The sequence below is a fragment of the Sebastes fasciatus genome, chromosome 3 (genome assembly GCF_043250625.1).
Source record: "Sebastes fasciatus isolate fSebFas1 chromosome 3, fSebFas1.pri, whole genome shotgun sequence".
NCBI classification, from domain to species: domain Eukaryota; kingdom Metazoa; phylum Chordata; class Actinopteri; order Perciformes; family Sebastidae; genus Sebastes; species Sebastes fasciatus.
Window position 1 is genome coordinate 36,824,014 of NC_133797.1, and position 14,882 is coordinate 36,838,895.

At 38.3% G+C, this 14,882-nt stretch overlaps 2 long non-coding RNA genes across 3 annotated transcripts in view; both read left to right on the top strand.

Moving 5' to 3' along the window:
- Nucleotides 1–10,757: 10,757 nt before the first annotated feature.
- On the top strand, nt 10,758–13,067 carry LOC141764959 (uncharacterized). 2 transcript variants are annotated; one of them, XR_012593332.1, is made up of 3 exons: nt 10,758–11,094; nt 11,855–12,003; nt 12,293–13,067. It is a non-coding gene; the product is annotated as an uncharacterized LOC141764959 (long non-coding RNA). The 2 variants fall into 2 exon arrangements; XR_012593331.1 differs by lacking the exon at nt 10,758–11,094 and adding an exon at nt 11,390–11,481.
- A 1,372-nt stretch (nt 13,068–14,439) lies between these two features.
- The window catches only part of LOC141764960 (uncharacterized), a 3,489-nt gene continuing 3,046 nt past the window's right edge, over nt 14,440–14,882 (top strand). The window contains exons 1-2 of the long non-coding RNA XR_012593333.1: nt 14,440–14,510; nt 14,839–14,873. This is a non-coding gene — a long non-coding RNA (uncharacterized LOC141764960). The remainder of the gene's footprint in view (nt 14,511–14,838; nt 14,874–14,882) is intronic.

Sequence of the window (14,882 nt, forward strand, 5' to 3'; positions counted from 1 at the left end):
GTTAATGTTCCCTATGACAAGTTAAAATGTTGGCTGTGAAAAAGACTTATTGGGCAGAACCACAGAGATAGACACAGCCAATTGATCACAACACCCACTTGGTGGACACGCCTGTGGGCAAATTAGATACTTCAACAAACTTGACATCCATATTTGTGGACTGTGAGAAGAAGAATCATTCAAAATCCACACATAAAGAACAGGGGTTGGAGGCATGGACTCACACCCATATGTAGTTCTGGTTTTGCAGCTTATGGTGTTGCCCCTGTATTCCCTTTTAGTCGGTCTTGTCTACTGTCATGACATAAAACCCATTGAATTTTCCTTGCAACTACAGAGAACACCAGGCACACTAATTGTATCCATGGACTCTAATTTGCACATTCAATCTTGTACATTTTAAAACCAATGAATTGGCAAATTGGATAAGAAACACAGCATCCATTTGTAATATCTTAAAGGTTTTTGTTGCAAAACCCGCAGAGAGCTCATTCATCACATCAGCTCAAACAAATGAGACTGAATTGAATTTCTTAGTTAGCTACGTAGGTGGACAATGAAGCTATAAGGGTTTATTAACATATAAAACTCCTAAACCTTCTGAAGCAAAGCTTATTTTAAAAGCTAATTGAGTGGCAGGAAGGTTTGCAGTGAGGAGGTAACTAGTGAGAATTCAGCTGCATAACAGAAACAAACTGGGATGGCTCATTATAGTAGCTTTCCTTCTCCTTACTATATTTTCTTGGTGGTTATGTTAAAGGCACAGTGTGTAACATTTCGGGGGATCTATCAGCAGAAATGGATTATAATATTCATAACTATGTTTTCATTAGTGTATAATCACCTGAAACTAAGAATTGTTGTGTTTACTTTAGTTAGAGCCTTTCATATCTACATAGGGTCTACATAGTCCTCTCCACTGAGTCCGCCATGGTTCTACAGTAGCCCAGAATGGACAAAGCAAACAATGGCTTTACATGCTTGGAAAGGGATGGGCAGGGATTTAAATATAGACAGTGCAGGCAGTGCGTTTGCACTGTGGCCTGTGGGGTGAGGGGGCCCGTAGAGAGAGCTGTTCCCAATACAATAGCATAAGTAACAGATTTTACTGTAAAACCCGACACTTTGTTGGTAAAATATATATACGCCTAAAAGCCGTTTCACACCAAGCATGGATTTTTGTCAGAAAAATTTGCAGGGAAATTTATAAAAAATTATTTTGTGGGTTCTTATGAATGTTTGCACACCCCTCCGGAACATTCGTGTGGGGGAAAAAATATTCAGACAAATCTCGATTTCAGCGGATTTCCTCCTGCGGAAATTTATGTTTGACCAATGAAATCCTTTGTCACTACCCAAAGCTCATGACCATAGGTGAGGATTGGAACGTAGATAGACTGGTAAATCGAGAGCTTTGCCTTCCAGATCAGCTCCTTCTTCACCACAAAGGTCCGGTACGATGCCCGTATAACTGCAGACAGCGCACCGAACCGCCTGTCCATCTCCTGCTCCATTTTACCCTCACTTGTGAACAAGACCCCGAGATACTTAAACTCCCTCGCTTGGGGCAGTGAGTCTCTCCTAACCCGGAGGGCGCAGTCTACCGTTTTCTGGCATAGAACCATGGCCTCAGACTTGGAGGTACTGACTCTCATCCCGACCGCTTCACACTCGGCTGCAAACCGCCCCAGTGCGTTCTGAAGGTCACGGTCTGATGAAGCCAACAGAACCACATCATCTGCAAAGAGCGGAGACGCAATTCTGAGGGCCCCAAACCAGACACTCTCTATGATGTTGACAACTATCAAACAGTTTAACGGTAAGATGGGAGAGTGTAAGTGCAAGCATCATCAGATAGATATATTCAGAGAGCATGGGGATGTCGAGTGGCTTAAAATTAAGTTCCCATCCATTTTCCTTTTGCCAGGTAAAATTACGGCTTATGAAACAAGGGAGCACAGAGCTGTGACTGGCTGGTGCTCGACCACAAACGACCAAGCTGTTGCCGCCTTTTCAGAGTCTGTAAACTTGTTTACCTGGTTGCTGAGCTTTATCAGAAAAGAAGTGGCCTTCAGGTGCCTTGCTGCAGTTAGTGTGGGTGTAGGGGGATATACAGTACAAATGAGACATTATTGATAAATAGACGCGTTTTCCCTTTACTTGTAGGTATTACTCATTGTGTTGCAGTGTCAAATGGCAGCATTCACATGAGCTGCCCTGACAAACCTTTCCTTATCTATGACACTACTGCACACACACACACACACACACAAAGCAGAGGCCCAGCATTGTCCGTGGATGATGAAAAGTGTGTATTTGAACGACGAGCGCCGTCAAAGCCAGCAGAGGACGGAGATAATATTCTCTCATTTCCTCCTTGCTTGTTGAGACACATTACCGAGGCGAGGAGAAAGGTTTGGTTAATCACTCCGTGTGAGAGGAGAAAGGAGGGGAGAGCAGGTGGAAATGGAAAGAGGACGAATGACGGTGGAGAGGTGGAGGCGAGATAAGGTGCTCTGTTTCCATGAATGGCCAACGCATTTTTTTTGGTCATTTCATAACCAGAGGCACCGTTGTGAAATGGGTTGAAGAGGGAGGACTGAATTATCAGCAAGTGTTGTGAGGGCTGGCGTCAGTCATGGCTGCTTCAATCAGCTTCTCTAATCCTTCATAAATATGCCAACCTGCTATAGCATACTGAAGGAGGGTACAAACTGGCTAACCTAAGAGATAAAGGAAAAGTGTCCCAACGTGGTCTCGGAAATGCGAAGGAGAAACGTGTGATTGCATGGCTCCCCAAACATGCCACAAAGGGCTGTTTATTTTCATCTATAAGGAGTTTTCAGAAGCCTGCACACCGTGTTCTCCGTGTGTAATGACATGCATTAACGGCTCTGTTTTAGTTACAGTTCTGCGTATTCTAATGTTTGATTAAGTTTGATGTTTGATGTTAGCAAGCATGCCACACTACAATAATGCTACTAATAGGAAAAAGGAATAATCTGTTTATGAATGCGTAAACTGATGTCTCCCAGAAATAATGTTGTTTACATGACTGATTTTATTTGATTACACAGAGAGAGAATTATGGAAATCTGAATTCTTAAAAAATATAATCTTGTTGTGGCTACAGAAAACCTGGCCTTGTAGATGAGGATAGTACAGAGTGAAGTATGGTGGTCCTGAGGGAGTTCAGTGATGTGGAGAGGAAATGAAAGTTTACAATGTCTGTGTGAACCACTGCTGCATCCACAAGATGTCACAGTCTGTGTCCTGTACTGGTGCTGATGTGATAATCTGTTTATATCCACTGCCTTAAGACAATAAAGAAAACGCAGTCAGCTGTTCTGGCCATACAGTAGGAAGTCAACGGGCAGAGTACAAGTCAGTGAAGTCACTCTCTTTGTTTCTTCCGGCTTACTTCCATGATCCCCGGTGTGTCACTGCATCATCAGCAGGGTAACCAGAAATAACATGCATGTACCGTTTGCAATATTTTCCAAATAAGTCAACTCAAAGCTAAATCTTTAATAGTCAAATGTCAAGTTTTTCTCAATTAAACAAATTATGTATGGTTCTCAGGTTGTTCTCTTTTGTCTAATTTTCATCATCATATCTGAAGGTCCGTATTTATCCTATGTGTTTTTTAATCCGTCATCCGATAAAAGCGCTACACACAGAAACCTAGCACACTGAGTCCGATGCATTTCATTATTCTATTCGTTATAAATTCACAATACAAGACAAAACTGAATTAACTACATGGGTGCAATGGAAACGGGGCATAATGAATGAATGACATTAGCAAGAAGCTATCGTTTAGCTGCCTACAGCTCAATCACTACTGTCTAATCTTAGGTACATCCTTTGCAACCATCCCCGATTCCGTACTTTAAATTCTGCTGTATTCATTTATTTCTTTATTGTAAAGTGCTTTCGCTGGTACATGGAGTGAATGTGTATCATGCCATTTTGGATGATGGACGGTGGCTCTGAGCTGTCAAACAACCTTCTTTTGCCTTTTGATGGATGCGAATGAACAGAAAATCAAACCCTTTTCCGTTGGTGTGTAAACGTGAACGACACAACGTGAGGTCAAATTTATTTTTAAACGTGAGACAATTTTGACAAAAAAACACAGACTTGTGCAAAGATCTTAAGTGTTATGAAATAGAAAGAAAATTGCCATCGTAACTGCAATGAGGAAGCTGTGTTATAAAATTGAAAGAGAAATGTCATCTCAACTGGAATGAGGAAGCTGTGTTATAAAACTGACGTGACTGGATTAGTATGTACATAAATGTTGGCTGACTGATGTCACACCTTACATTAAGTACCTTTGTGAAAGCCCAAAGACGTAGTGAGACATACACATCATCATCATCAAAGCAGGATTTGGAGAAACTAACAACAATAACATAACTATCTGTGACCTTTACTAATCTCCAAATATCAGACTCCCACACATCCCCTTGTGAATTGGAGAGATTTGTCTGATTCAGTGAATCTTAAAATTACAGAAGTAAGTCAAGTAAGTCAAACTCATTTTTTCAAGTTATTAATACCAAAATACTTAACAAGTTAATAAAATGTAGTGTTGGTTGTTTTCAGCATCTGCGACAGCTCCTGAATCATCAGTCATCCTCTGGTTTACCGTCTCGTTTGCTGGTGTGGAGTTCACTCATCTAAATTCCATACATATTTAAATGCACGGTGAAATGGCATGTCTGAGTATAAGTAATGTAACTCTACTACAGTTTGCCAAAAAAAACATCAGTCTTGGTGATGGGACTCATTGTATTAGTGCTTTACAGAGAAAGAATTACATCATCATGTGAGTCTAATCCCACTCCTCTACAATAACTGATTAGTCCGTCAATTATTTAGAGCAAGTCTTTTATACATTAGTCCTTTTATTTTTACAGGCTTGGCCAGCAAGACAAACACAGTTACAGTGTTGAGATAAGAGAGTCTACTTTTAAAAGGGTATAGTTTATGAAAAAAGTGGGCCAGGAAATGCTGTGGTGTCCATCCAGGAGTTTCCTTAAAGGTTTTCTTAATATTGCCAGATTTTCATTTGTCATCACACTCAAATGAAAAAAAGCAAAACTCCTAAATGCATATGTTGATCCAGATGTTGATTCAGGTGCACCTCTACAGTTTCTAAACAATTCCCATTAATAATATAACATATATAGAGGATTGTTCATCCTGGGCAGAAGTGTGCCGTCTCTAATTATCATCTAGTGCCTTGTAGTCATGCCTGTTTTTCCATATGACATCTTGAGCTCTGCAGACAGAATGACATGGTGCACACAGTGACACTTACCTATCAGTTAGCTTGTTACACTAACAGGGCACATACAGACATGCTATTTTATATGGCACATATAGCTGCTTTATTGTTCTTTGAGTAAACTGCATTGGAGGAACCACTTTGGGCTTGACTGAGTGTGTGTTGTACTTCATTCTCTCTTTCAGCATTACTGTTTATTGTTTTCTACAAACCGTCTTCCTTTTTTTTCTCTTCAACCAAGAAGAAACTCATGTCACTCATGTCGACGTTACTTATTGTACTTGTTGACTGTTCTCTTTTTTAAATCACCTCTTGCTTCACTGCTGCACTACTGCTAAACTTCCTAAAAAGATGTAGCCTTCATGTATTTATCTTGCACAATGAATGTGTCTTTTAATGTCAAGGTTCATTTATTGTCATTCTACAATGCAGGGACACGCAATGAAGTGTGAGTTGTAATCCCTTTATGCTACACAAGAGGAAAAAAAATATTCATTTTATTCTAGTTTGATAGCTGATAATACTATTATTGGTATTATTATCAAACATACTATTGATAACTATTAGGGCTGTCAACTGATTAAGATATTTAATCTTGATTAATCGCATGATTTTCCATGGGAAATCGCTATGAATCGCAAATTAATCTCACATTTTTTATTTGTTCAAAATTACCTAAAGGGGAGATTTGTCAAATATTTAATATTCATCAACATGGAAGTGGACAAATATGCTGCTTTATGCAAATGTATGTATATGTTTATCGCTGGAAATCAATTAACAACACAAAACAATGACAGATATTGTCCAGAAACCCTCACAGGTACTGCATTTAGCATAAAAGATATGCTCAAATCATAACATGACAAACTGCAGCCCAACAGGCAACAACAGCTGTCAGTGTGTCAGTGTGCTGACTTGACTATAATTTGCCCCAAACTGCATGTGATTATCATAAAGTGGGCATGTCTGTAAAGGGGAGACTCGTGGGTACCCATAGAACCCATTTTCATTCACATATCTGGAGGTCAGAGGTCAAGGGACCCCTTCGAAAATGGCCATGACAGTTTATCCTCGCCAAAATTTTGCGTAAGTTTGGAGCGTTATTTAACCTCCTTCCCAAAAAGCTAGCATGACATGGTTGGTACCAATGGATTCCTTAGGTTTTCTAGTTGCATGTGATACTAGCTTCAACCTCGCTTTAAAACTGAGCCCGCTACAACCTAAAAATCACAAGTTGCATTAATGCATTAAAAAAATGAGTGCGGTTAAAACAAATTTGTATGAACACGTTATTATCGCGTTAACTTTGACAGCCCTAATAACTATACATACATCATATGTTATGTTCCTTCAGAGTCCAGGTCCTGTTGAAGTCTATCAAACACTCCATCCATCCACGAAGGATCAAGACCAAGTCTAAAACACTGACACATCTACGGCACTCCTCCGACTATTGTACTCCTATGTCACAGCTTTAACTGACTAATCGATTAATACTGTACTTAATAAATCACTTAGTACTGAATGTGTATACTCCACCATGTCAATATTGAAATAGTATCCTCTCTCTGTTCTCCAGTATTAAATGTTGCTTTATTTTCTCAGCGTGCTGTTCAGGAGTTCACAAGTGTAAATGGGGCCTCTGTTTTTTATTTTGAATTGTTTATTACAAAAGAAAGTATTCATAAAACCTGACAGTAAGGCATATATTGTTTTTTTAAAGTTGGTGCTTCTCTACATGCTGGTATACTTTATTTGGATGTGGTCAAGTATATTTCATGTTGGTGCCACAGAGAATACACATTTTGTACACTTTATGCCGTGTGTGTGTGTGTGTGTGTGTGTGTGTGTGTGTGTGTGTGTGTGTGCGTGCGTGCGTGCGTGCGTGCGTGCATGCCTGCGTGCGTGCGTGCGTGCGTGCGTGCGTGCGTGCGTGTGTGTTGAAAAGAAAGGGAGGAGCTGCTAACTTTGAAAGGGTAAGAAGAAGAGGAGGTTGAGGGGAAATGTAAAGACTGTGGTTGGACTGACCTGATTGTGACCACATTGTACACATATGCTCTGTGAGCGAGTGGTTGAGTGTAGGTGTGTGTGTGTTCAAAGGAAAGGGAGGAGCTTCTATCTTTGAAAGTGGGACAGGAAAAGGAAGTGGAGGGACAGTGGTTGGACTGACCTGATGCCCAAACTTGCTCTTTAGTTCTCTGATTGTCATTTTCACCATGATAAAAATCTATGCTTACATTTGTCTGCTTTCCGGTGAGTTCATGTTTTTCTGTATTCTCTGTTTTTGCACTGTAGATTGTGTATAAATTCTGTAGCTGTTAGATGATTTTTTTTTGTTTGTTTTGCTAAAAGAGTCATTTAGTAATTTAATTTTTGAAAGAAAGTGAAGTTTTGCTATCACAAATAATAAAATACATCAATATTCAAAGAAATGTGCATATTTGAATTAATTTATGTATTGACACTATGACAATAGCAAAAACTATTTCCTTTATTTCCACTTGTAGCTCTGAGTGTTGTGGAGATGAAGATTCTCAACATAAATGGCGGTGTTGGGGAAAGTGTGACATTCAGCTGCTCAGACTGGGACGTCTGGACTGATGTAACATATAATGATAAGTACTTTTGTAACAGTCCGTGCACAGATGACAAACATATCATCATCAAAGCAGCATTTGGAAAGATTACAAATAACAACAGAATAGAGTTAACTAACACAGGAAAAGTTTTATATGTGACCTTCACTAATCTCCAAAAGTCAGACTCTAAGACATATTATTGTGGAGTGGAGAGACCTGGTTTACTTCATTCATATATAAAAGTGAATCTTCAAGTTACAGATGGTAAGTTTATGCTCTTCAATTAAAAAAATACCACTCTTTTGTCAAAAAGTAAAAACTGTGTTGATAGATTAATATATACACTGTCTGTTATTTTCAGCTGTGTCTTCCAATTCCAAGACAACTCCAACAACAGTCATCAGCAGCTCCACTATGTCTTCGAGCAGCTCAGATATTATTACTGAGATGTCTACGTCATACACGACCCTCAATACAACGACACCTTCTGCATCAGCAACTCAAGGAGCCGGTATGAAGTGCATCTGAATTTGATATGGTATAAATAATATCTCCGGTGCTACGACAGTATGATCATTAAGCTGTTGAGACATTAAATTAAAAATATGCAGTAAAGTGATGAATGAACAATACCTTCAAATTTGAATTTAATGTTGTTGTATTAGTATTCACTTACCTAGACTTTTACCTGTAAGAGGATGTGAAGAGCGAGCTGCAGCTAAAAGTGTGATGAATCTGTTAATCTTTCTCCTTTTCTCTCTTTTGCCAGGATATTTTATTGCAGGTTTGATTTTTATAATAACCGTAGTGATGGTCGGAATGATTCTTATCAGGAAGATGATGAAGAAACAACAAAGTAAGACACACAAACCAACTGTGTACAGTGGTGGTTGATGGTATAGATATTTAATATCCCCCCCCCCCCTGAAAAAAAAAACACGATTCTAAATCTAAATAAGTAATGATATACAGGATGTGCAATAATAGGACTTTTAAGGTCAGTTCTTCTTTAAGTGCTTGAAAAAACAGGGATTGAGTTATCATAGTGGAAAACATGGTTTTGTTGTAGTTTATGGTGAAACATTTCACTTTTTATTTCACTTGAGTTGATGATAACATTGCCCATTCGAATACATGCAATACAATCTTTGTGAAGGGAGCTGAGTGAGAGTTTACCTAGGACACCAAAACATCCAGGACAGTCACTGTACTGTATATCCTCTGTTACATCATTCAATGACTTATGGTGGCCAGTCAGATAAACAAATGTATGTTTTTCAGTGGTTGTCAGCACCTCACAAGAAGACACAAGAGAGGTGAGTTTTGAATCTTAAACCATCTGTAGAGCAAAGACATGCTAAAATACTGCCTATACTATACTGTATAACTCAACTGCCACTTTATTAGGTACACCTGTTCAACATCTCTTTAACGCTAATATCTATTCAGCCAATCATGTGGCAGCAGCTCAATGCATTTAGGCATGTTGACATGGTCAAGACAGCCTGCTGAATTTCACACTGATGATCTACTGGGATTTTCACACACAACCATCTCTAGGGTTTACAGAGAATGGTCCGAAAAATAGAAAATATCCAGTAAACGGCAGTTTTCTAAGTGAAAATACCTTGTTGATAGCAGATATCAGAGGAACATAACCAGACTGGTTTGAGCTGATAGAAAGGCAACAGTAACTCAAACTTTAAAATTTTGCAAGACTCTTTGACAGTGTGCCTGGTGCTGGTGCACATCCCACATCCTGAGCTTCCTGTTAGGATAGAGTTACACAATGGTGCTTTTATTTTGAAAAACTAGGTCCATCCATAGTTTCCTGTTAACCTACGGAGAGAGTTGGGAGCTTTTTATTTTTCAAAAACAAGCCAGATCCTGAACTTCCTGTTAAGACAATTACTCTATGGGGCTTTTATTTTGAAAAACAAACCTTATCATGAGGTTCCTGTTGAGATACATTAACTCTCTGGGCTTTTATTTTGAAGAGGTAGGGGCCTGGGGCTGGGGAAATAGACAGAATCAGACTTACTGATGTCCATAGGGAGGTTATTCCATAGGAATGGAGATGATAGGAAAAGACCCTTTGTCCTGCTGACTTATTTTTCACTCTGGGGACAGTCAGGGGTCCTAATATGCTCACATATAGAGAGTTATTGTACAGTATTTTTGGCACTTATCATCGAAAATACTCTCTCAGCTCGAAAAGTGAAAGTCATATCGAGAAACCTTTTTTATGAACGGCATTAGGCTTCACTGAAGACGCTGATATATAATGTTTACATACATGAAAATGCATATATTTGAGAGGAGATGTCTCTGTATTTCAGATTCATAGTTCACACAGTGCATGTGTGTGTTTTTGACCATCTCTCAAAATGTAAAACCTTAACCTGCAGCGGTTGCATTTTTTAAATGTCTTCACTTTCTGTTTTGTTAATTTGATTTTCCTTCAATTTAAATGTTGTGTAAATCATGTTTAGCTAATAAATGTGATGTGCAATGTGGTGATTTGGTGAAATCTCTGACCCTTTGTACCCAGATAAAACATTTACTACTGATCTTACTAGAATGAAGAAAAAAAAAATATATAGTCACTATCTGTATCTTAAGATAAGATAAATATAAGATAAGGCAATAGAAGATAAGACTTAATTGATTTAGATATCTTCATATAAATATGGATTCAGACTACACTATTAAAATTACTAAACACATTCTGTAATACTAAATTAAGTTTTAAAAGACTTTACAGCCTGAGCAGAGGTATATGGGCTTTTTAGTCATGTAGTATCTGTATTCATGATAGCTTGAGTTCTGCAGAGGACAAAATAACCTGTTCCTGTTGACACTTGAGCTTGTGGTTTCATCTGCTGTATAAGGTATCATTTCCACATATACTTGTTGTCTTACCAGTACTTCTCTTTTCCACTTTGACTTGTAGCTACTCATCTTATGCCATTTGAGGTGACTTTCCAAATGTGTGCCTTTTGTAGACATGTTGCACCAATGCAGACTTTCAGTTTCAATTAAATTCTAATAAAATACATTTTCTTTTACTCTGTTTAATGTGGGACCAGTCTAATAACATAAATCAAACATGTTGTGTTCCCACAGAGTGCAGGTCCTGATGAAGTCTACCAATCACTCCACCCATTGACGACGGAGAATGACCAAGTCTACAGGACGCTCACACCAACTCAAAGGGTATGACACTCCACACAGCTAGTTCACAGCTCTGGATGATCACTGCAGCAGGAACTATTGAATCACTATCATATGGAAGAAAGTTGAAAGAATAAAAAAAGAAAAACACTCTCTCCTGCTGCTACTAACCTTATTGCCATTTTAGGCCACTTTGCAAATGTGTTTCTTTTGTAGACATGTTGAACCGATGCATTGTCTTTCAGTTTCAATTACATTCTATTAAAATGCACTTTATTTTACTCTGTTTAATTTGGAACTATTGTAATAACATATATCAAACATGTTGTGTTCCCACAGAGTGCAGGTCCTAATAAAGTCAACCAATCACTCCACCCATTGGTGATGGATAATGACCATGTCTACAGCAATCTCACACCCACCCAAAGGGTATGACACTCCACACAGCCATGTCTCAGCTCTGAATGATCACTGCACTACAGTATGTTGCACACATGCATTTTCTGTCAGTTAAATATATTTCAGATTTTATATAATTTGATAGTGTGGTACATACAGCCAATGTTAAGTCACATGGATGTGTTTGCATTGCAGTCAGTACAGACAATGGCGTACACATGACATGCCAAAAACAATGAAGTTGTTGTTATGACACGCACAATTACTCATAAATTTCCGTGTCACTCATACACCATTTGGTGACACCAGGCTGACTCAACAATACACCTATGTCACAATTTTGATTGATTTATTAATTTGGCTGAGTGGTCTAAACTCTCTCACATTATTTTATTAAATGTAGATCTGATGAAGGGGCGGCACGGTGGTGCAGTGGTCGCAGGTTCAAACCCGGCTTGGTGCCTTTCTGTGAGGAGTTTGCATGTTCTCCCCGTGTTAGCGTGTGTTTTCTCCAGGTTCTCTGACTTCCTCCCACAGGTCAAAGACATACAGGTTGGTTAATTGTTGACTCTAAATGTCCCGTAGGTGTGAATGTGAGCGTCAATGGTTGTCTGTCTCTATGTGTCAGCCCTGTGATAGTCTGGCGACCTGTCCAGGGTGTACCCCGCCTTCGCCCAATGACAGCTGGGGTCGAATCCAGCCCCCCCGCGACCCTGAATAGGATAAGCGGTTACAGATGATAGATGGATGTTCTGATGAATGTCACTGAATGTGTATCCACACATTTCCACGCGTTATTCTCTTTCTATTCCCAACTTTAAACTTTTCTCTTTTTTCCCAGAATGCTGCTCTGGAGTCGATGTCAGTGGATACAAGCAGTGGCTCATAGATTTGGATTCATTTAAATTATCACACAAGTATGCATACATGTTTTGTACTTGCATTGCAAGTTATGTTGACAAAATCTGTTAAAACGGTCACATTATGGGCTCATCTCACACTTGGGGAAAAAGAGTTGGTCCCTTCGAAGTAATTGATTACATTTTAGGATTAAGAAATGGTATTCTGAATTAAATTAGGCTTGGGGGTGTGTAATGTTTTTCACAGAGTGGTTTGATTCATTTTAAATCCATTACTTACTTGTATGAAAGTGATTCTTTTTACTTTCATAACACAGTGATAATGCTATAGAGTGAAGCCAGAATACTTTGTCTCATGTTTTTATATTTGCTTTGAATTTGCACAATATAGCACACTTAGTTTAGTACCACTGTGGATTTCAGTGTCAAATTCACACCCATCCACATTGTTTAAGTTTAAATATTGCACTCTACTTTCTGTTCAAAGTCTGAATAGAAAATGTTTTCCTGTTTTATGTGTATGGTTTGCTGTTTTGTATGCACTAATATAGTATCACACATTGTACACATATGCTCTGTGTACCAGTGTGTTCAAGAAAAGGGAGGAGCTGTTAACTTTGAAAGGGTAAGAAAAAGAGGAAGTGGAGGGCAACTGTAAAGACTGTGGTTAGATTGACCTGATGCCCACACTTGCTCTTAGATTCTTTGATCCGCATTTTCGCCATGATAAAAATTTCTGCTTATATTTGTCTACTTTCTGGTGAGTTCATGTTTTTCTGTATTTGCTGTATTTGCAATGTAGATTGTGTATAAATGCTGTCGCTGTTAGATGATATGCTGAAGTTTGATTTGCTAAATGAGTCATTTAGTCATTTACTTTTTGAAAGAAAGTTAAGTTTTGCTATCACAAATAATAAAATGCATCAATATTAAAAAAAAAATTGTGTATTTGAATTAATATATACATAGACACTATGACAATGGCAAAAACTATTTCCTTTATTTCCACTTGTAGCACTGAGTGTTGTGGAGATGAAGATACTCAACATAAATGGCCGTGTTGGTGGAAGTGTGACTGAAAATAACAGACACAGTATTAATTCATCAACAATTTGAACAGTTATTACTTTTTGACAAAGGAGTGGTATTTTTTTAATTGAAGAGCATAAACTTACCATCTGTGACTTGAAGATTCACCTTTATAAGTGGATCACGAAGACCACTTCTCTCCAGTCCACAATAATATGTCTTAGAGTCTGACTTTTGGAGATTAGAGAAGGTCACAAATAAACTTTCTGCTATGTTAGTTAACTCTATTCTGTTGTGATTTGTAGTCTTTCCAAATGCTGCTTTGATTATAATATGTTTGTCTTCTGAGCATGGACTGTCACAAAAGTACTTAACATTCGATGTTACATCAATCCAGCTGTCCCAGTCTGAGCAATTGAATGTTGTGTCTTCCAGTCCCAAAACAACTCCAACAACAGTCATCAGCAGCTCCACTATGTCTTCAAGCAGCTCAGATATTATTACTGAGATGTCTACGTCATACACGACCCTCAATACAACGACACCTACTGCATCAGCAACTCAAGGAGCCGGTATGAAGTGCATCTGAATTTGATATAATATAAATAATATCTCCACTGCTACTGCAGTATGATCATCAAGCTATTGAGACATTAAATGAAAGATATGCAGTTAAGTGATGAATGAAAAATGTATGTAACTAAAGTATAAAGAAGTCCTCAAAAGGGTTACACATTCTAACTATATTAGTTATACTTTACTGACATTTAAAACAAAGCAAGGCAGACTGGAATCAAATCACTTTTTGATGTTAAATGAAAAGCAAAATGCCTCAATTTTTTTTATATAATGATAAAATGACCCCATATTTAAAAACCCATCCATTGCCAAAAGCGTCTCTTTACTAACCATGCGCTTGCCCTTAAATATTGATACGTTAACATTTGAAGCTAATGTTTGTTGTATTAGTATTCACTTACCTAGACTTTTACCTGTAAGAGGATGTGAAGAGCGAGCTGCAGCTAAACGTGTGATGAATCTGTTAATCTTTTTTCCTTTTCTCTCTTTTGCCAGGATATGTGCCATATTTGATTGCAGGTTTGATTTTTATAATAACCGTAGTGATGGTCGGAATGATTCTTACCAGGAAGATAATGAAGAAACAACAAAGTAAGACACACAAACTAACTGTGTACAGTGGCAGTTCATGGTATACATGTTTGACCAAGTGTTTGAAGAAACCAGGGATAGATATTAGAATTGCGGAAAACATGGTTTTGTTGTAATTTATGGTCAAACATTTCACTTTATATTTCAGTCCAGTTGATGATAACATTGCCCATTCAAATACGTGCAATAAAATCTTTGTGAAGGGAGCTGAGTGAGAGTTTACCTAGGACACCAAAACATCCAGGACTGCCACTGTACTGTATATCCTCTGTTCCATCATTCAATGACTTATGGTGCCCAGTCAGATAAACAAATGTATGTTTTTCAGTGGTTGTCAGCACCTCACAAGAAGACACAAGAGAGGTGAGTTTT